We start from the raw sequence: 22,815 nt of genomic DNA on the forward strand, positions 1-22,815 counted from the left end.
GCAGTATATTATATTGGATTTAACCATCCAATTTTGTAGTCAGTGGGACTCCAGTTTTGTTGTTGAGAAATGAGCTCTAGGCTGTTGGCCTTCCTACATGTGCAGGCCCCTATTGTACTAAGTAATATTTATTTATACTGGCCAGTGAGTAAATATTGTGGGTCACAAATATGGCTGAGGTTTTTCCCCTACTGGGTTTCCTCGCCAAAATATCTTGTGTTATGGTGTGCATTGATGGTGTCTCTCTAATTTCTCTTTACTGCATTATTATTTGTTTACCGGTATATTAATTTCAATTATAGAATTGCAAATAAGTTTAAATCTTTCATCTACCAATCAAACACCAATTCATCCCCCCCCCTCAGTGTCTTTGGGATTAACCAAGTATCTAACAGTGGATGAAGCAAATGTTGAAGGATATCAAGGTAAATTGTAGTGAACTGGTAGTTATCTATTGTGATAACTCTGCAACTATTGATATGTATAAGAATCCAATATTTCACTCTAAGACTAAGCATATACCAATAAAATATAACTTTTTGAAAGAGAAAGTAGAGGAGAAGGAAGTCAAATTGGTTTATGTGAACACTAAAGAGCACATTGTAGACATATTCACTAAACTGTTGTCTAAGGAATCATTTGAATATTTGAGAGACAGGTTAGGTGTATCTGCCCCTCTAGTAGAAACTCGACTGATTGAGCAGTACATTAGTGGTGCTACTACTCAGGGGGAGTAGTTAGCTTTGAGATTCATAAATTTTTGTATGTCTATGTCATATCTTTGGCATTTATGTCAAAGGGGGAGAGTTATATGTAAAAAATTATATCACATGGAGAGACTTAGATCAGTTTCAGATTGGATTGTACTCCTTAGGGGGAGTTGTTGGGAATGTTTCAATTTTTCATTGTTATATCTTCTATGAGAGTTGTTTGGTACTTCTTGGCACTCAGATGTTTTCTTTTATCACATCTAGTGTTGCCATCAATGCCAAAGGGGGAGATTTTTGGCAATATGATGGAATTGATTATGTGTTGCATTTATGTTTTGTCATTGGTGTCAACACTTAGATGAGTATGGTTGATGTTGTCATTTATGGCATCACAATGGCAATAGGGTTCTATAGGATTCTATTGGTTATACCGCAATAGAATTCACATACTGACACCGGAAGATACACAAAGATCATTCACACCGGCATCTAGTTTACACTGGAAACAATTCATACCAGCACCCCAGGCCGACATGGTTAAAGTTTTGTTTATGCGACATATATTTTAATTTAATTAATTATTTGTAGCCAAAATGATGTATTGTAAAGACTCATATTGTTGGAAAATGCACACTCCAATGAGAAATTGTAGGTGATTGAAGGTTTTGTCATTGATGGAAACCTTGCAATCATATGACACTGGCAAGACAAATATACCAGCACCGGCAACGACAAACTCTACACCGGCACATAGAACATTGGCAGTGAAAGGATGGATATTGGTACCCTGGCCAACAAAAAATTTGTTGATAATATATTTTGTAATTAATTGTAAAATCTTTGTAAGTCGACATGGCGAGTTGTAATATGACTCATATATGTATGAGATCATTGTAGAACATTTGGTAATGAATGTGATAGGCGAAATTATGTAGACCTAATATGTGAATTATAGGTTAAGGGTTTATGTATGAAGCAGAGCTAAAACCGGTTCCTTTATCTGGCATAGCAGATGCTAATTTGAAGCAGTACAAGACATTGGATTTGTATAATCCATTTTTGTAAGTCAGTGTGACTTCCTTTGTAATTGAGTAGTGAGCTCTAGGCATCTGGCCTTCCTGCATGTGCAGGCCCCTCTTGTAAAACAATAATATTCCCTTATTAGCTAGTAAGTGAATATTGTGGGTCACAAATCCCACCGAGGATTTTCCCACACCAGGTTTCCTCATTAAAATACCGTGTTATGATGTGCTTCTCATGTGGTTGTTGTTATTCTTGTTTAATGCATTATTTTTGGTTTATCGATACATAGTATTGATATGCTTTGCATGTTTTAAATCAAGTAAATTCATAAACTAGTTAGATACTGATTCACCCCCCCCCCCCCTCTCAGTATCTTTGGGAATCCTAACAATTGGTATTAGAGCCTAGTCCTCTATTTTCAGAAGCCTAACAGCTTGAGGAAGATCTTGACACTAGTAGAGATGGAAAACTTGAAGAAACAATTGGAAACAACTCTTTCAGACTATGATGCAGAAAAGTTGAAAAATATCAAACTTGAAGATGATCTAAAGGCTGCTCAGGATATTATTCAAGCACTTAAAAAAAATCTTACCATTGCAAGAAATAAGAGAAGAGAACTTTGTGAAAAAATGTAGAATGAGAATGATGAAAAGGAAACTCTCAATGATCTGGTAAACAAACTAAGACAAGAAAACAGTATAACAAAGAATGAGATGCAGGATATGACTATGAGATTTTGCAAAGAAATTGAAGATGGGAAGAAAAATGAAGAAGACTTGACTAGAAGACTGAATGATGCTACAAATGAAAACACAAGACTTAGTCATGAAAATGATATGTTGAAGATAGATCTGATGCATACACAAAATGACTCAAACAAACTCATGAGACAGAAAGGAATCTTGGAAAGAGAACTGGCTACTGCAAATCAACACAAGGAGAAATTCAAGAAAAGCTTAGAAGAACTTGGTGACATGCTAAAGAATCAGAAACCCAATGGTGACACTAATGGCCTTGGCTTTGAAGTTGGTGAAAGATCTGGTACTACAAACACACATGATCATAGCGAACCGGTAAGGCAACCAAATGCTTATAAATTTAATGGCAAATGCTTTAATTGTAACAAGTATGGTCATAGAGTAAATCAATGTAGATCTAGAAATTATCAGAGCACTAATACATCCACCAATCAATGTTCTAAATGCAACAAAGTTGGTCATAATTCAGAGAATTGCAGAATGAATGTAAGATGTTATGTTTGTGGGAGATTTGGACACTTATCTAATCAATGCAGAACACAAACCGACATAGGATATTGGAAAGTTGTTCAGAAAAACAATGTGACCTGTTATGCTTGTAACAAGATTGGACATATTGCAAAATTTTGTAGAAGTAAGGCACCACCGGCAAATAATAATTGTGCTAGTTTGAAAGGTAAAGAAAAGGTTGAAGTCGTAAAGCAAGAATTCTCAAAACAATGGATTAGAAAGTCAGATCAAAATGTTGATGGGAATACTCCTCCACTGATAGAACATAGTAACACTCAACCGACAGGAGACTCCTCATCTAACTAAAGGAAAATCCTTTGAGGGTTTAGCAACAAATGAAATACATGCTATTATTCCCTCGGTTGATGGTAAAAAGTTGAGATTACTTCTATACCAACAGATAAGTTAAGTTGTAACTTAAGTGGTTGGCGAAAATAACATTATAAAGCAAGTGTTTTGGCTCCATTTTTTATTCACCGAGCATTCAAATCTTCGAGAGCACGAAAATTCCCGAGCGAAGGTATTCCAAGCAAAGAAGAGAATCAATCTATCAAATCACTCATCCTTAAGGCAAATTAAGGTATTTATAGCTATGGCATCTTCATCCACTCCTGAATTTATTGTAAACCCTATTGTTGTTGAAGTTGTTAAGCAACCTAGACCTGTTTTTTAGCTAGTTCCCAAAATTACTAAGAAAGATGATAGCATAGGTGCATTCTCTCAAATCCCTAAAAGAGTAGTATATGCTGAAGACCCTAGAATGTATATACATTGTCATATTGATGAACTAGGTGATGATGAAATTAAAAATATGTATAAGACTATAATCTGTGATGAATTCGGTAATGTCAAACCTGAACATAAGATAATAGAAACCCTAGGTTTCACTGAAATACTTAGTATCCCGGATTTTCCCAAGGATATCATAAGAATTGTGTTAAGCGGGGTACATGGTGAATTTTTCTGGTTAGACTCTATCCATAAAATCACAAAAGAAGTAGTAAGGGCAATAATAGGGTTACCCTCCACTGGCAACAGACCTGATAAAACTAAGGTCTCAAATGACCTAGTGACAAGCCTAACCGATGCAACATTTGATAAGAGATCACTAAGGGTAAACGATGTAAAGGATACAAATATCAGATTTATTAGTATGGTCTTAGGTTACAAGGCTACACATGCAAATAGGTTAAACTCAGTTTCTAGCCTATGTATTAAGAGTGCTTATGATATGGTAAATGATAATGCAAGGATAGACATATGTGAATGGCTTAAAGATGAGCTAATAGACAATCTAGGAAAGATCAAAAGGGAAAAGAAAGGAACATTTAGTTTTGGAAACCTACTTGTTTGTCTGATGCTATACATAACCAAACAAGTGCCCGGTATTGGTGCTAAATATTTTGGATTTGATATACTAGTAGGAAAACAACTATCAAAACTATTGAACAATATGGGAGAGAACAGGGAGAAAAACATAAATGAGCACTTTCAAGCACTAAAGGCTTGAATGAAAACAAGAGTAAGGTTATCACAAGCTATTGTGGATAAGTACCAAAGGAAATCTATTTTGTGATAAAGAAAGATGAAATTTGGATGGAGGTAGTTATTCCTAGAACCATCTGGGTAACTGAAATGGGGTATGAGACTGATGAGAACATAATAGAAACTTATGGAAAAGCCCTCCTAGAAGCTCCTAAGGAACCAAAAGAAAAAGTATTTGTTAGTGCTGAAACTATAGAAAACCAAATTCAATCAAGGAAAAGAGTTAAGAAGGTTGAGGCAACTATTAGAAAAGGAACCCGGTAGGCAAAAGCTATTAAGGAAGATGTGTTAAAACAAACCAGTATAACTAAAAGTGAGTTGGAAGCACTTCAACTGGAAACTCACCTTTCACCGGTTGGGACTTCTTCAGAAAGTGACATACCTGCTATATTTAAGAGAGTTGAAAGGAAAAGAAAACCTTCACCAGCACCTTCTCCTACACCAAAAAGGACAATACAAAAGTAATAGGCAATGAGGCCCCCAAGAAAGAAATTAACTTCAAAGAAAAAGAAGTTGACTCCTAATAAGAAGTCAAAACAAACTATAGCTCCTATTGATAAACTACTTAATGAAATTACTGAGGATGGCAAGTTGAAGAACATTAGCAAACTATATGACACACTATCCGATGCTGACAAAGAGAAAGTAGAGAACAGTGTAATCTTACACTTAGATGTTTTCAAGAAATTTTTGATGCAAGTTGTTGATGAAATACCAGCTGATCTATATAGTAGATTAGAAGCTAGAAGATTAGCCATTATTGAACTGGATAAGAAAATAAAGATTGAAAAACTACTTGCAATGCACCCTGTTAACTCACCTGATGAGATAGATCAATTAATCTCTGAGGCTAACTGGTCAATATTCTCAACTACTCATCGACATGTAGCACTAATGGCAGGAAGAGTGAATCAAGTAACAAAGGAAATAGCAGATGCATGGGATATATTCCTGGTAGAAAAAGAGAAACACGAAGAGTATCAAAAACCCAAAACCTTCAAGTATATCAAAAGGATAGGGACAAAGGAAAAGGTAAGGTAGGTGGACCTCCTAGTATAAAGATAACAAACAACTTACCCCCACTACCTCTAGATACTCAATTGGTAGACACTACTGACAATCAACCGGCAACTGAGAGTATGGATACACCACGTGAGGATACAAATCCTAATTCTGAGGTGTTGTATACAATGTACATTGACACTCAGGAAGTCAATATTGTGGTGGATAAGGAATCAACTAAGAAAACAAATGTGACAACAGAGCCACCGATAGGAAATGTTGCAATATAAAACATTGGAAGTGGAGAACTAAAACAAACTAAAGGATCAAGTGAACCCCCGGACACTGGAAAGGCAAAGACCACAAATGTGTAGACTGATGCATCCACTGAGACATTGACAACCACTGAAACTGAAAAACCAATTGAGTCACCGACAACAGGTAGCATAGAGGAAAAACTGGCAGTGGACAACACAGAGAAAGAGGTAGAGAAACAGGCTCCTTCATAGGTATAGGTTGAAGCATAGGTACAGACAGAGACAGTGCCACCAGCCCAAAATGAAAAGCCTAAAATTGTGTTTGTAGAAATGCAAACTCAAACAGACCCTCCACAAAAAGAGGAAAGCAAAGCTATAACTACAATCGGCAGATTACAGATTGTAAAAACTATTAGACAAACATCTGGTACAGCCATGATAGAATTCAGACCTACTAATGTAATTGAGGTCTTATTAGATTCAATAGAGAAAATAACAAAGTGCAATGCACAAGCCTATAAGGATATAGATGACACTTTACCAATTTTGAAGATGATAGCTCCAAAGTGTAACATAGACAATAAAGATTCTTTGAGCCAATTAGACACATTGTCTAAGTATATAACTGACAACCTAATAACACTAGACAAAATAAATGAGGATACATTTAAGGAAAGAATGATAAAAGAGAAAAAGAAATTCTTTATGGAAATTGTGATTAAGAACAAAGAGGAAATGGATACTCTTTTACCGGAACTCAGCGAAATCATTTTTGATTTCAAGAAATTGTACAGGGACACTTGCAAAATGGATGTATTAACAGAGGATCTTGACAAAGAAATCAGAAAAGCACAGGATAAGATTAATAATATTATTGATAATCTGATTGGAACATCAGATTCATTTTTGGAATTAGAGAAAAAAATTGGAGAGCAGGAAGAGAAAATCAAGAAACTGGAAAATGAAAAACAAGGAATAAAGAATAAAGCAAAGGACTTAAAATGCAGACTTGGTCCAAGACTAGAGTATCTTATTTCTTTGAGAAAAGAAATATCTGAGGCTCTAGTTCCCGGAATAAAGACACCGAAAGAGAAAATGCACATACTCACTAGTACAGTGCAGAGAACCCAAGAGGCTATAAAAGATGGTAAAACATTCAGCAATGACATAAATTTAATTTTGACAGATATTTTTCAGATTGTAACCCACCGGTTACAAGAATCTAGGCAGAACTCCACTGACAGTGAATGACAACCATTTCATTGATGTCAAAGGGGGAGTAGAGACAATGAGAAAAATGATCAGAAGAAAGGACACCATCAGCTCAGGGGGAGAACATATTTTTTTTGGTAACACATTTTTGGTAAAACAATTTTGGCAGACAATTTTTTTTGGGATATCAGTTTTGGACACTTTTTGATTTTTCTCATGAGTGTTGCCATCAATACCAAAGGGGGAGATTGTTGGAAAATGCACACTCCAATGAGAAATTGTAGGTGATTGAAGGTTTTTTCATTGATGGCAACCTTGCAATCATATGACACCGACAAGACAAATATATTGGCACTGGCAATGACAAACTCTCCACCAGCACACAGAACACCGACAATGAAAGGATGGATACCGGCACCCTAGCCGACAGGAATTTTGTTGATAATATATTTTGTAATTAATTGTAAAATCATTGTAAGCCGACATGGCGAGTTGTAATATGACTCATATATGTATTAGATCATTGTAGAACATTTGGTAATGAATGTGATAGGGAAAATTATGTAGACCTAATATGTGAATTATAGGTTAAGGTTTTATGTATGAAGCCGAGCTAAAACTGGTACTGGATCTAGCATAGCAGATGCTAATTTGAAGCAGGACAAGACATTGGATTTGTATAATCCATTTTTGTAAGTCAGTGTGACTTCCTTTGTAATTGAGCAGTGAGCTCTAGGCACTTGCCCTTCTTGGATGTGTAGGCCCCTCTTGTAAAACAGTAATATTCCCTTATTGGCCAGTAAGTGAATATTGTGGGTCAAAAATCCCATCGAGGTTTTCCCACACCAGGTTTCCTCATTAAAATACTATGTTATGGTGTTCTTCTCATGTGGTTGTTGTTATTCTTGTTTACTACATTATTGTTGGTTAACTCATACACAATATTGATATGCTTTGCATGTTTTAAATCAAGTAAATTCATAAACCGGTTAGATACTAATTCAACCCCCCCCCTCTCAGTATCTTTGGGAATCTTAACACATATATGTGTAGACACCTAAAATTGTCATGTCTAATTAAATAAATATTTTATTTATTTAATTACTTTAGCTTAATTCTTCTATTAATTAAATAAATCTTTATTTATTTAATTAATTCATTTATCCTCTTCTAGCCTTATTTCTCATTTAAATAAATACAGTTATTTATTTAAATTATCCCTTTCCTAAATTAAATAAATATTTAATTTATTTAATTGCCCTACTTCTTCTATTAATTAAATAAATCTTTATTTATTTAATTAATTCATTAACCTTTTCTACACATGACACATGTCATTCATCTCTTATTTCCTACACTACCTACCCCTTTCATTATTTTGGTATTTCTTATACCTACCCTCTAATCCTAGCCGACCTCTCTTTTTACACCTCTCAATCTTAACCCTCCATTTTCTATTGTGTCCTCTATTTAAGGAGATGCTTTCTTCATTACCAAAACCCTAATGACTAATTTTGGAGGACTTGGCTACACTACGATCCTACTTGCAACCACATTCCGTTCTTTGTTGAGCTCTTGTGCATACAAAAATCTGAGAGCAAGCATATCAAACAAGATCAATGGAGATAGGAAGAATGGAGACCAAAAACCCTAGTGGACATGTGATGGTATAATCTTTGTGATTTTTTGAGTTATTTTGCATTGTCTTAGGTTATCTTCATATGTTATGGTGGATCTTTGTTCATTGTTAGGCTAGGGTTTGGTGGTTGAATCCATTTTAGTCTTTCAATATTGTTGTTTATTGCTATCCATTTTCACCATATACATTTTGGCACGCCCGGTGGGACTCTTGTCCCTTTGCATTTAACATTTTGTTGCAGATTTTGCATTTTTGAAGTTGCAGATCGGACGATTTCGACGACATTTTAGGTTTTTTTCGCGTCTGCGAGTGTTCGGATCGCGTTTTTGTATTTCAGAGGCGTCTGTGACATCTTTTATCGCGTCTGTGTTTCTGTCATTTTCTATTTTTGCAGGTTTCCGAAAGTCGCGTCTGTGATCCCGAATCACGTCTGTGAACCCTCTGATCGCGTCTGCAGAATAAAAAGGCGTCTGTGTTCTGAAATCACGTCTGAGAATCACAGAGCCGCGTCTGTGTCGGACAGACGCGTCTATGTCTGGTATAACAGCGTCTGTGCATTCTGTTTTGCAAAATTTTTTTTTTTTAAGTTTTTCGATTCGGGTTTTCGGATTTTTGTACTTAGGGTTTCAGATCTGGTTTATTTTTGGCTAACCTTTGCAGATCTAGCTAACCTGGTTTGTGCAGCTTGCTTTGGAGACAAATACGTTTTTGTTGAAGGCCCCTTTTCACAAAGTCTTTTTGGGTTTTCTTAAAATTTACCTAACTTGTGTGCTTGCAGGAAGGGGTTATCATTTGAAACAACCCAAACTACTAACAATTTTGTTGCAGGGCCTTAGCTAGGGTTTTGTAATTTTATTTGTGTGCCTTGTCTTCATAGCTTAGCAAACACTTCAATTGGTGCACTAAAATTGAACCATTGTCTTTTGTGTCTTGAGCAATAGGCTCTTTGTGTTTATTCTTTAGAGGGCCTGTCTTCCCGTGTGGTCATTAGGACTACTAGTGAGAAGAGAACGACCCAAGTGGTAGCAAAAGAAAAGCCATCTTCTTCCAAGCCACTATAATCAAATGTATTCATGGTGAAAACTATGAATAACGTGTGCTGATTAGTTCATACCGACACTATGTCTCCCCATAAACCCGTTTGATCAAATTTATTTGATCATTTGTAGGGCGTAACCCCTACCGGCTGGGAGCCTTCTGTATTTACAGAGCTGAAAGTGCCGCATGTATGGCCACACGAGCGGATGCCCTTACTAGCACCTCATTGTTTTAGATGCCCAAATCCTTCTAGTTGTTGAGGCAGGAGGTCGGACCTCTGGTAGCGGCCCACACACATACGGTTCTTAGTAGAGATACAAAGTTCGCCATGGGGAGTTTTCATGGGGACTGATGCTTGGCTGACCCGAGAAGTGAGTGCCGAGGGTGGAGCCAGTGAGGTCAAGCATCTAAGTATCTGCTCTGAATAGCGTAGCCTCGGGGGTAAAACCCCATGTGGGATCAACAATTATTGTCCTGGCCAGCCATAAGAATTGTGCTTGACTTATGATAAACATTCAAACAATCAAGACAAAACAGCAAAACATTGTGTCTTTTGTGTCTTCAAGTGTATGCAAAAACTTTTTACATCAAACAACACACTTTTTGGAGTCTAAACAGTCTGCAAACATTGGGTCATCAACACTGTGTCCTCTTGTCACGAAAAACAGTCGAAAAATCAGATTTGGTCACAGCAAAACAAATTCACAGATAGGAAAGATTGCACTAAGGTTACAGAAACGCGTCTGTGTCTGTTAAAACCGCGTCTGTGTCAGATAAACGCGTCTGTGAAGTACAGAATAGCGTCTGTGTTTTTATCTGCGTCTGTGTCGAACAGAGACACGTCTGTGTCTGGAAATAGCGTCTGTGAAGTATACAGGCGCGTCTGTGTCGAACAGAGACACGTCTGTGTCTGGAAATAGCGTCTGTGAAGTATACAGGCGCGTCTGTGTCCACAATTGCAAAAATCTGTCAGTCTTAGCAAACATCAACAGGAAATCTCAGAATCACGTTTGTGTCAAACAGAATAGCGTCTGTGTCTTAAAACCGCGTCTGTGAAGTATACAGAGGCGTCTGTGTCAGGATTTGAAAAAAGTCTAACAGTCAAGCAAACAAAGAAATCAGTTTCGGCACACTTGAGCTTCCTAGGTTATCTCTTCAGGTTCATCTAGCATTCAGCCTGTTCTAAGGTCTTACACAGTCCATCATTGCTTCATACCTCATTTTACAGTCATACTTGTCTAAACTTGAGTCAAAAAGTCACTTGCTTGTCCTCACTATATTTTGTCAACACACTACATACTACAACACTTTGCTAAGTGATCCCTCATCAAGGTTTCTTACCTTTGGGTCTCATTTGGTCTTACTTAGAGTCAAGGTCAGCTTACCTCATCAAGAGAAACTATCCTCTCTTTGGAAGTCACACCTACTCTACAACATACATACTTGGTCTTACACTTTGGACATTGCAAGTAAACTTCAGATTCATTTACACTCCATACAACTCTTGGTCTTACATACCCTTGTCATTTTCGTCTAAGTCTCTCACATATTGGTCTAACACCTAGTTCATGGTTGAAACCCGTCTTCAAAAATCTAGGAGAAAAGCTAAAGAAGCTCAAGGACCCGTAAACATGAGTTCTTATGAGTATGACAATGATGTCTTCTACAATCCTGAGCACACTACATTACCAGACATGAATGTTTATAGACACAATCCAAATATGGAAAGCGCAAACGCTATACACAACGCTACACACAATGATAATGTGGACAATTCTTCAATACTATCAGCAGACATACAAGAATCTATAATGGATCCTCAATTCAATAGATTGGTTGAAGAGATAATGAGGAGGGATCGTCAATACTTTCTAAACATGATGGCACAAAGTGGAGCTAAGATACCACATGATTTTGACTTATCTCAACTTATGGAAAGTAGACCTTCACAACAAACTCAACCAAATAGTGGAGGACCAAATAATATGATGCCGGAGTCACCATCAGTTTTGCTTCAGAAACCAGCAATCCCACATACACAAGCTCAAATGCACGATACTTACACTCAAAGACCATCATGGAGGCCTTATGTTCAAACACATGCTCAAGATATGGGTCAACCAAGACAAATGGATACTCAAGGACTTCCTCAAAATTTTGACACAAGAAGACCTCATGCCAAAATTGGGGGCAACACAATGGAAAATGAAAGGCCCATTGAATATGGTTTATATACACAAAACAGATATGGGGTTCCTCAACAAGAAATTATGCCAAGTGCTCCATACATGTCGCAACAATATAGACCTCCATATGGACATGTCTACGATCAGTATCATCCATACATGCAACAAGCTCCTCCTCAAATGGGTGTTTCAAACATGGGATATGCTACAAGAAATCCATCTCCTCCCAAAAATAATTTGGAGCAACAAATTAGAGATCTACAAAAGAAAGTGGAAGACATGGGCACATCAAAACCCACATATACTATGAGAGATATATGCCCTTATCCCTTTGATAAGAGCATTCCAATGCCTCCGTTTCCTCCGCACTTTGCAACACCGAAATTTGACAAATATAGAGGGAGAGGAGATCCCAAGGCACACATAAGACAATTCTTCACAGCTTGCATTGAGGTAGCGGCAGAAGAAACATACTTAATGAGGTTGTTCCCACAGAGCTTAGGAGATCAAGCGATGGAATGGTTTTCTCAATTACCTCCTGGTATTAAGTCATGGGGTGACTTGGCAGAGGCATTCATTCAACATTTCTCTTACAACATTGAAACAGATGTCTCAGTTACTATCTTGTGCAATACGAAACAAAAAGAAGGAGAATCTTTTGCGTCATTTTTGCAAAGATGGAGGAACTTAGCTAGCAGATGCTCTTGTGAAATCCCGCAAAAACAAATGGTGGAAATGTTCACACAAAATGTTAACAAGGCTATTGGTTATGATCTCAGAAAAGCTTGTTTGTCTACATTCAAGGATGTCATTGAAAAGGGCCTAGCAACAGAAAGAGTCTTAATTGAACAAGGAGTTATCAAACTATTCAGAGAAAACAAAGAGGACTTTAAGGGAAAAGACAAACCAAAGTTTTGGAACAAGAACAAGAACACAGTTAATGATGGTGTTGTTGATGCCAATACAGTGAGACCAAAGTTTATCTTTTCTGGATCAAATTCTACCAACAATCAAGTGAACAATCAAACAGCTTCCAAACCACGAAGGAAGTACACTCCATTGGGAGAACCACTTGAATCAGTATTCAAAAAGCTTGTAGCAAACAAAGTGATCACGGTCCCAGATTTTCCTCCATATGAACCAAAGGTAAAACCGAATTGGTGGAATGATGATGAATATTGTGAATTTCATAAGAGCAAGGGTCACAAGACAAGTAATTGCCATCGATTGAAAAACATTGTACAAGATCTCATTGACAGAGGAGATATTGAGATTGAGGGACATTCATCTAACCAAGAGCATGAGGTGTTTAAGGAACCATTCCCAAAACATGACAAGGGAAAAGGCAAAGTCACAGATGATCAAGCCAATTACACCAGAACATCTTACAATTATGATTCCACTATTAACCACATCTCAATGGACAATCATATTTCTACCATTACTATCAAAAATAAAAATCCTGAGAATCCTCCTCAGCGACCTAAAATTGTCCTAAAAGGTGTGGGATCTTCATCCGAAGCTACCTCTGAATGTCATGTTACAACTCGTCGAGGTAAGATCACATTGCCAGGAACCTCTTCTAAGAATACCAATCTTCCGTCAACTAAGCCTGAGTACGATCTTGTAGAGCAATTAGGGAAAACACCCGCACTCATCTCTATTCTTGAGCTCTTACGTATATCTCCTGCACATAAAGCTGTCCTTGACAAAACCTTGAGAGATACTGCTGTCCCTACGGATCTAAACGTGGATCAGTTTCAAGCCATGGTGGGATACCTATCCGTTCCACACTCCCTCACATTTACAGAAGCCGATGACGCCTCCATAAGTCAGCCTCACAATGCACCTCTACATATTGAAGCCTTCATACATAAACACCGAATAAAACGAGTCCTGATAGATGGAGGAGCAGGTCTTAATATTTGTACATTGAGCACCATCAGACAATTGGGATATTCTGACAAAGCTGTGAATGCTACAAACCAAATCACTATTAAGGCTTATGATGATGAAGAGCGCTCGTCCAAGGGCACGGTCATCTTACCACTCAGAATAGGGCCAGTAACAAAGGACGTGATTTGTCAAGTCCTGGATCTAGACCTCACGTATAACATATTGCTAGGACGTCCATGGATTCATGAAATGAGAGCGGTCCCATCAACATACCATCAGTGCATAAAATTTCCTCATAATGGAGTCGAGGTAACGGTCAATGGTGATCCAAATCCATTCATATATTGCAATAACTTGAGATCACATACTGAGATTATCATTCCCAGCAATCGTGAGGCTACTCCTTCTTCAGCATATATTGATCCTGAGTCATTAAAGCCCTCGACATCCAAACAAGGTGAACTTAGAGCCAAGTTTCAAGACAAAGGCATGGGAGAATACACTCTGAATCAAACAATGTTCTTACGACAAGTCATGAACTCCCCCAAGGAATATGGGTGACCACATCCAAATAAGCAAATCTCCATCATGCTCCTCAAATGGGATCCTACCGTCTTTCAAAAATGGGGTGAACTAGAGGAAGAAAGTTTATATAAAATGCTATATAAGGACGCTGGAGATGATACACATGATCAAATTATAATACCCTGTGAAAACTATGGTAAAGGTTTCAAAATTCTGCAGAGATTTGGGTATGATGGAAAAAGTCCTCTCGGACTACGCAAAGAAGGTGTCATGGAGCCTCTACAACCTGAGCTAACTACAAGAAGGGAACGCTCTAAGGGGCTTGGTTTTCTAAACCCCAAGATTCAACACAAGAAAACAAAATAGATATGGCGAGTCAAAGTGGCTGAAGTTCAACAAGAGGATAATTATTCCACAGACTCCAATGAGTGGGAATGGGGTTCAGACAAATCCTCCAGCGATTATGAACTTAATGAGACATTTAGAGAGCCAGATGAACCTACAGAGGAGGAGGAGTTTTACAAGAAATTCAGAGTTGGTCAAGAACCGACCCATAAGGATCCCGCACAAGCTTCGTTTCAGGGCCCTAGGTCAGGATCACATAGGATGAGGACACCTGTCCCTGAGGGTGCTACTAGTGATGATAATTTGGACTCACTCATGATCGACACTGATGAGGAGAGTGCCATTGACGACCTCGATGACTACCTTGACATACCTGAATATAACCACATCTTCACTATTAGCCTTGCGGATTCTAAAAACACTAAAGACCTTCCCCTCGTTCACCCCCAACTCATTGACTGGGATCAGGATGGACCACCACAGATTGATACATTTCAAAATGACGAAGCTATTGTTGATTATCTTGGCATTCGCGATGATCTTCCTCTTGGAGACCATAAAGCAGGATACGCCATAGAGCTAAATAACATGGCATACTTTGGTGAGGGTGTCGGGCCTTCTAGTCGCAAAAATGTGAAAATAAAGACAAAACAAGGGTCTTACGGCGAAAACCACACTGTGGCGCTCTCTGACTCTAAAAAAGTAAAAAGAAAGGACGTATCTGAGGGTGAAAACCTCTCTGAGGCGCCCGAAGATGGAAGGCTTGACATTCTCCCAGCATCATACGAGGAAAAATCATCCATGTTGGTAGAGGAGACTATAAAGACAAACATTGGTACAGCCGAGGTTCCACACAACATATTTTTGGCTCAATCATTGACAGAGGCCGAGAAAGCAAGGTTCATAAGCTTCTTTAAGGCACGACAAGTCAACTTCGCATGGTCTTATGCTGATATGCCTGGACTAGACCCCGACTTAGTAATGCATCATTTAACAGTCAAACCGGGGGCAAAACCAGTAAAACAGAAATTGAGAAAAATGCATCCACAGGTGGCATTATTAGTCAAGGCAGAGCTGGAGAAATTACTAGATGTCGGATTCATACGCCCAATTGATTATCCTGAATGGATTTCCAACTTAGTGCCTGTTAGCAAACCAGATCGCAGCATCCGAATATGTACAGACTTCAGGGATATCAACAAGGCTTGTCCGAAGGATGATTTCCCATTACCAAACATTGATTTAATTGTTGATCTCACAGCAGGCCATGAGATGTTATCTTTAATGGACGGATTCTCTGGATATAATCAGATCAGGATTGCACCTGAAGATCAACATAAAACATCATTCACTTGTCCATGGGGAACCTTCTGCTGGAATGTCATGCCCTTTGGGCTGAAAAATGCAGGTGCCACGTATCAACGAGCCATGACGACTATCTTTCATGATCTCATGCATGTAAAGGTGGAAGATTATGTCGACGACCTTTTGGTTAAATCAATAGACAGAAATACACACTTGGACATACTTTCAGTTGCTTTTGATAGGCTGGAAAAATACAAGGTAAGGTTAAATCCAAAGAAATGTGTCTTTGGAGTAACCTCCGGGAAGCTCCTAGGATTCATTGTGTCTAAAAGAGGAATAGAAGCGGATCCAGCAAAAGTCAAGGCTATCTTGGACATGCCGCCACCCAAGAATATCAGTCAACTTCGGTCTTTACAAGGGAGACTCCAGTCCATACGAAGATTCATAGCACAACTTGCAGATAAGTGTAATCCTTTCCAGCACCTGCTACACAAAAACATTAAGTTCAAATGGGACAAGAACTGTCAACAGGCTTTTCAGGCACTTAAAGACTATCTTTTGAACCCGCCAGTTTTGATGCCACCAATTCCGAATCAACCATTGCTACTTTACATATCAGCTACTCCAACAGCACTGGGGGCACTACTAGCACAGCAAATACCTGACGGCAAGGAAAAAGCAGTCTACTATATCAGTCGCACATTGGTGGGATATGAGCTCAACTACACACCAATTGAGCGTGCATGTCTCGCTGTGGTCTTCGCTTCACAAAAATTACGACATTATATGCTCACTCACAAGACCAAGTTGATTGCCAGAATTGATCCACTAAAATATCTGCTCAACAAAGCTACACTTACTGGGCGACTGGCCAAGTGGGTAATGATTTTGAGTGAATTCGACATTGAATACGTGGACAGAAAAGCAATCAAAGGACAAGCCATTGCAGATCAACTGGCAGATGCTCCCATGATAGATGATGTTCCTCTACAGTCAGAATTTCCAGATGAGTCCATTCTAACAATATCACCTGCAAAGCCATGGCAACTATACTTTGATGGCTCATACACACAGCACGGGGCAGGAGCGGGTATACTCTTTATAACTCCCCAAGGCGATTCTATACCAAAGTCATACCGCTTATCATTTCCTTGCACCAACAATATAGCGGAATACGAGGCATTAACAACAGGGTTAAGAATTGCAGTTCAGTGGAAGATCCAGGAACTTCGTGTTTTCGGCGATTCTCAACTTGTCATCCGTCAAGCAACTGATGATTATCAAACAAAAGATGAAAAGCTAATGCCTTACAAACAACTGGTAGATGATCTGAAACAACACTTTGCAAAGATAGAGTTTGAGCAGATACCAAGAGAACAGAATCGCGCTGCTGATGCCATGGCTACAATTGCTTCACTCATTGACCTATCACAAAATGAGACCTGTTATGAGTTCCTGGTTGACAACCTGCTGATTCCGTCATATGAGATCACTCTCACGGAAATGATATGTGTTGTTGGTCCTGAATCCCAGTTATATGGTTCCATATTCACATACCTTCGCGACAACATTTTACCTCCCGATTTATCGAACAACCAACGTCGCACTTTCATCCGCCAATCCTCCCGATACGTTATCCTAGCTGATATCCTATACCGACGAGGTCTAGATGGCACCCTCCTTAGATGTTTAGAGAGTGACGAAGCTCAGATTGCGTTACGAGAAGTGCACGAAGGGATATGTGGTCCGCATACTAGTGGTCCTACCTTGGCCAAGAAACTCATCAGGACTAGATACTACTGGCCTACTATGGAAAAAGATGCATATCAGTTTGTCAAGAGGTGTAAGCAGTGTCAAATTCATGGAGACCTCATACACGCACCAGCACAAGAACTACAGCCACTTGCATCTCCTTGGCCCTTTTGTCAGTGGGGACTCGATCTCATAGGCAAGATTCACCCTCCTTCTTCCAACGGACATAAATTCATTATCACAGCCACAGAGTATTTCACAAAGTGGATTGAAGCTGTGCCTCTCACGCAAGTTACTGGGAAACAAATCGCTACTTTCATCCTGAACTACATCATTTGCCGATACGGGATTCCTACTTCCATTATTACCGACAACGGGCGTCCTTTCAAGAATCAGGATGTTCGTGAACTCTGTGAGCGATTCCATATCTCTCATCGTTTCTCCACACCATATTACCCCCAAGGTAATGGCCAAGCTGAGGCGTCTAACAAAACAATTCTCAAAATACTTAAAAAGACAGTCGACGACGCTGGCCGTAACTGGCATGTCCAACTCAATCCCGCACTTTGGGCCTATCGTACCAGTGTCCGCACACCTACAGGAGCTACACCTTACTCACTTGTTTATGGTGCTGAAGCCATCTTGCCTATTGAGGTCGAGTTACCTTCTTTACGGGTCTCCTTGAGAAACATAATCAACGATGAAGACTACAGGGTCTCTCGCTTACAAGAACTAGAACTGTTGGAGGAACGACGACACACTGCTTTTAATCATCTCAAGGCTTACCAACAACGAATGAGTCGCAGTTATAATCACAAGGTCAAGCCTCGCACATTTGAGGTAGGTGACTTAGTCCTCAGAGAGAACCCCAAGAATCAGCAAGATAGAGAAAAGAAGGGCAAATTTGAACCCAACTGGCTTGGTCCTTACATCATCACAGCAGCATATGGATCTGGGGCATATCAGCTCTCAACTACAGAAGGTGAATCTTTGGAGGATCCTATCAATAGCATGCACCTTCGCAGGTTCTACACATAAGCTCTTTTTGAGTATCCTAATGCAAAAATACAAAAAAATCAAAAAAATGCAAAAATACAAAAAAAATCAAAAAAATTCAAAAATACCAAAAAAAAAAAATTATAAAACAAAAAAATTGTTACTTGGTGAAAACCTGGCAAACAGGCGCCTTGTGACAACAAAAAAAAATTGCAAAATCCAAAAAAGTAAAGAGAAATAATTTCGTCCAACGGTGAAAACCACTTCGGTGGCGCCCTGGGCAAGTACCATGGTGAAAACTGGGTCACCAGCGCCATGCGTAGGGACTTTGCTCCTCCCTCTTTCAGGATTCCCTTTCATTCTTTCACTTCGCACACAATCACGACCAATTCACTCACAATAAACTTACCCATTCCCATCATGGCTTGTTATTGATCTACCCGAGATTGGTTAGCCATTCATAATAAACCCTCCCTTTTCACTCTCTTTCCATCCATAATAAATCAGATCCTATCTGTGACTACGGCCAATTCCTGCGTCTAGTAATGGGTGTGGAACTGAGAACATCACATGTTTCGAGGAATACAGTTTCTTTCAGCTCTCTTCAGTCTATCCGCGCACAATTCGCAATAAAGCGACATTTTGCATCGCAGATCCGCAATAAAGTTCCATCTTCTCCACAATAAGGTATCAGTTTCATGGATTCAGTCAGTTTCCAAGGAGACACAGCAGCAACAATGGGCTTCAACAAAATCAAATCTTTTAACAGACTCAGACAACATATGGTTCAGTGCTATCTATCCTTTTTGTGAAAGTGAACATTGTGACCACAATCAAAATTTGACTTAAACAAGTGACAAGAGACACGAACTTGAAGACTACAGTGGATGTGGGTGTCGAGTCTTGGTTTTCTTTTGGTTTTATCTTTTTGGTGACATGTCTTTTAGCTTTTCCGGGATGTCTTTGACTAGAGATTCTATCTCCAGGATGTCTTTGACTAGAAAGGCGAGGATGGGGTATCGTCACTTATTTGCATTTGCTGTCTGTGGATTGTCTTTTAGTAATACTATGACTTGTCCAAGGATATGAGGACACTGTGAGTCTAGTGTGAACTGGGGCATTCCTTGTTTGTGACTGTCTTATCTCCATGCAAACAGGTACAATGACTTTCTGGGCCGAACATATGCCTCGATTGTCATAACCTATTCTGCCATAATAAAGCTCAATGATGATAACGCACAAGAAGCTCTTTCACGTTCATATCTTCTGTCTTCCATCCCCCTTTCTTGATTGACTTCCATTGTCCTTCTCGAGTCCGCGTAGCCCGCTATCACATGACTGAGTATAATGACACACCAAAAACATGTGCATTTCATATAGTTGCACCTGCATCACCACATATAAGCATTTCATACAGATATTATAATGGCATCACATCCTGCATACAACACATGTTAGCACATCTCACATTTTCATTATATAAATAATCATTTGCATCACATACATTTTCATTTGCATCATGCATCACATATACAACATAAAAGAACAAAAATATATGGCCTTGCATCATATAAGCATCCATATCATAAAACATGCATCACATAAGAACATCTCATCACACAAGGTACACATGCATATAGCTGCCGCAAAAGATGAATCATCTCATATATATAATCAATCAAATGTGTCATAATACAATGATGTCAAAAGAATCATATGGCTACAAAAGAATCACCCGCAGGTGTCTACAATACAACAATGATACATCTACTGATACAATGGGAGCCCACTATAGCTATGAGGAACTCCCTCCCTCGGAGCCACCTCGCCTCGACGGAGTCTGAGCTGTAGATGGCCCTGCCCCTGGATCCCCCTGTCCCTCTGGTGGTGGTGGAGGCCCCATAACCCCACCGCTGGATGCCTGTCTCCTGCGGCTCCCTCCCGTAGCCGTCGCTGTGCGCGACGACCTCTGGAAGCTCCTAGCCCGCTGCTCTGCTGGCACGGCTGCATAATATAGATCCCTCCAGTAGGAGATCTCCTCTCCCGCTCGCAAAACATAGGCGTAGCCTGCCCCTGCATCCTCTGCTGCCCGCCTACCTGCCCTCAGAGCTGTCTCGGCCTCGGTATATCTCTGGATGGCCTGATCCCTCTCCCGCTCTGTGTCTCGGACCCTGATCCTGAGGTGGTTCCTCTCTCGAACCAAATCCTCAATCTCATCTGCCTGGCCCTGGCAGATCTCCCGCAGCCTCACCACCTCATCCTCCTCGGAGTCTCCGCTCTCCGCCCCTGCCTGTGGCTCCTCCTCTACAGGTGCCTGTCCCTGTGCCTCTGCCTGCACCTGTCCCTGTGCCTGTATAGGTACCTGTGGCTGTACCTGTCTCTGTCCCTCTGGCTGTACCTGTCTCTGTCCCTCTCTGGGACCCTGTGCTGCTGGCACCTGTAGGGGCAGTCCACCCCGTCCTCTCACCACTGGAGCTGCTCTCTCCTGACCTCCCTCCCTCCGAGGTGCTACCCGTCTCTCTCTCACCACTCCCCTCCGCCTCCGCCGGCCCCTACCTGCATCCCCTCCTCCCTCATCGTCATCTCCTCCACCCTCTCCATCCACTGGCTCTGCCGGATCTGTCAACCTCGGAAATGGATGCTCTGCCCAGTACGCAGAGTACTCTGCGTCCATCCCTGCATCATCTACCTCTAGCCACATGTCCCATGGCATCGGCATCATCTCTGCTAGCTGCATCACTGCCTGATCATAAGATAGCAGTGGGCCAAACTGCACCTGATCTCTAACAGTACGGGCATACATACCCGAGCCTCGGGGCATCCTCTGAATCCGGCCATACTGCCTACATACCCTATCCACCAGCTGTCTCTCTAATATATAGGGTGTCCGCCCAATCAGGTACCTGCTCCGGAAGGTGTAGGGTAGCTCCAGTGCATCGTCACCCCACTCCTCGCACCCCAGGTACGGCCTCCAGATCACCATATCAATGTCATCAATGACTCTCCTCCAGTGCTCCAATCTCCCAATCCGAGGCTGGGATGTGATCATGGCATACAAATGAACAAAACTCTGTCCCTGTCCTCTGCCTCTGAAATGAATCGGCCTCGTCACTGGAAGGTGCTCATAGGCCCACACCTGCAATAGAGTCACACCGCAGCCCAGCCCCACTGATCCATGGTATACAAACTGATGCAGCTCATAGTACAAATGTGCTAGGACACATGGCCCCCATGCATACCTAGTGTGCTCTGCCATCAGCGTCTCCAAGGCCCCTCCCCAGCCCACTGCCAATCCTCGTGTGGCCCTGTCTGGACACAGGTATCCACTGATAACTCCCGAGTCAGTATTCTTCATCCTGTGATTTTGTCACATTATCCAATCAGCCCATTCTTTCCCATCTTTCTTATCGCGAGATTGTCTGCAATCTTTCCAGACTTTTTCATCCAATCTCTCGAGGGGGCATATCATTCCCATCCTGGGGCAACTCTGTATCAGTTCATCTTATCTTCTTTGAAACAACGCGACAAGCCGCATTGTCTCAAAGAGGGGCAAAATGTAGACACCTAAAATTGTCATGTCTAATTAAATAAATATTTTATTTATTTAATTACTTTAGCTTAATTCTTCTATTAATTAAATAAATCTTTATTTATTTAATTAATTCATTTATCCTCTTCTAGCCTTATTTCTCATTTAAATAAATACAGTTATTTATTTAAATTATCCCTTTCCTAAATTAAATAAATATTTAATTTATTTAATTGCCCTACTTCTTCTATTAATTAAATAAATCTTTATTTATTTAATTAATTCATTAACCTTTTCTACACATGACACATGTCATTCATCTCTTATTTCCTACACTACCTACCCCTTTCATTATTTTGGTATTTCTTATACCTACCCTCTAATCCTAGCCGACCTCTCTTTTTACACCTCTCAATCTTAACCCTCCATTTTCTATTGTGTCCTCTATTTAAGGAGATGCTTTCTTCATTACCAAAACCCTAATGACTAATTTTGGAGGACTTGGCTACACTACGATCCTACTTGCAACCACATTCCGTTCTTTGTTGAGCTCTTGTGCATACAAAAATCTGAGAGCAAGCATATCA

Source organism: Cryptomeria japonica, chromosome 7 (genome assembly GCF_030272615.1).
Source record: "Cryptomeria japonica chromosome 7, Sugi_1.0, whole genome shotgun sequence".
Classification (NCBI taxonomy): Eukaryota; Viridiplantae; Streptophyta; class Pinopsida; order Cupressales; family Cupressaceae; genus Cryptomeria; species Cryptomeria japonica.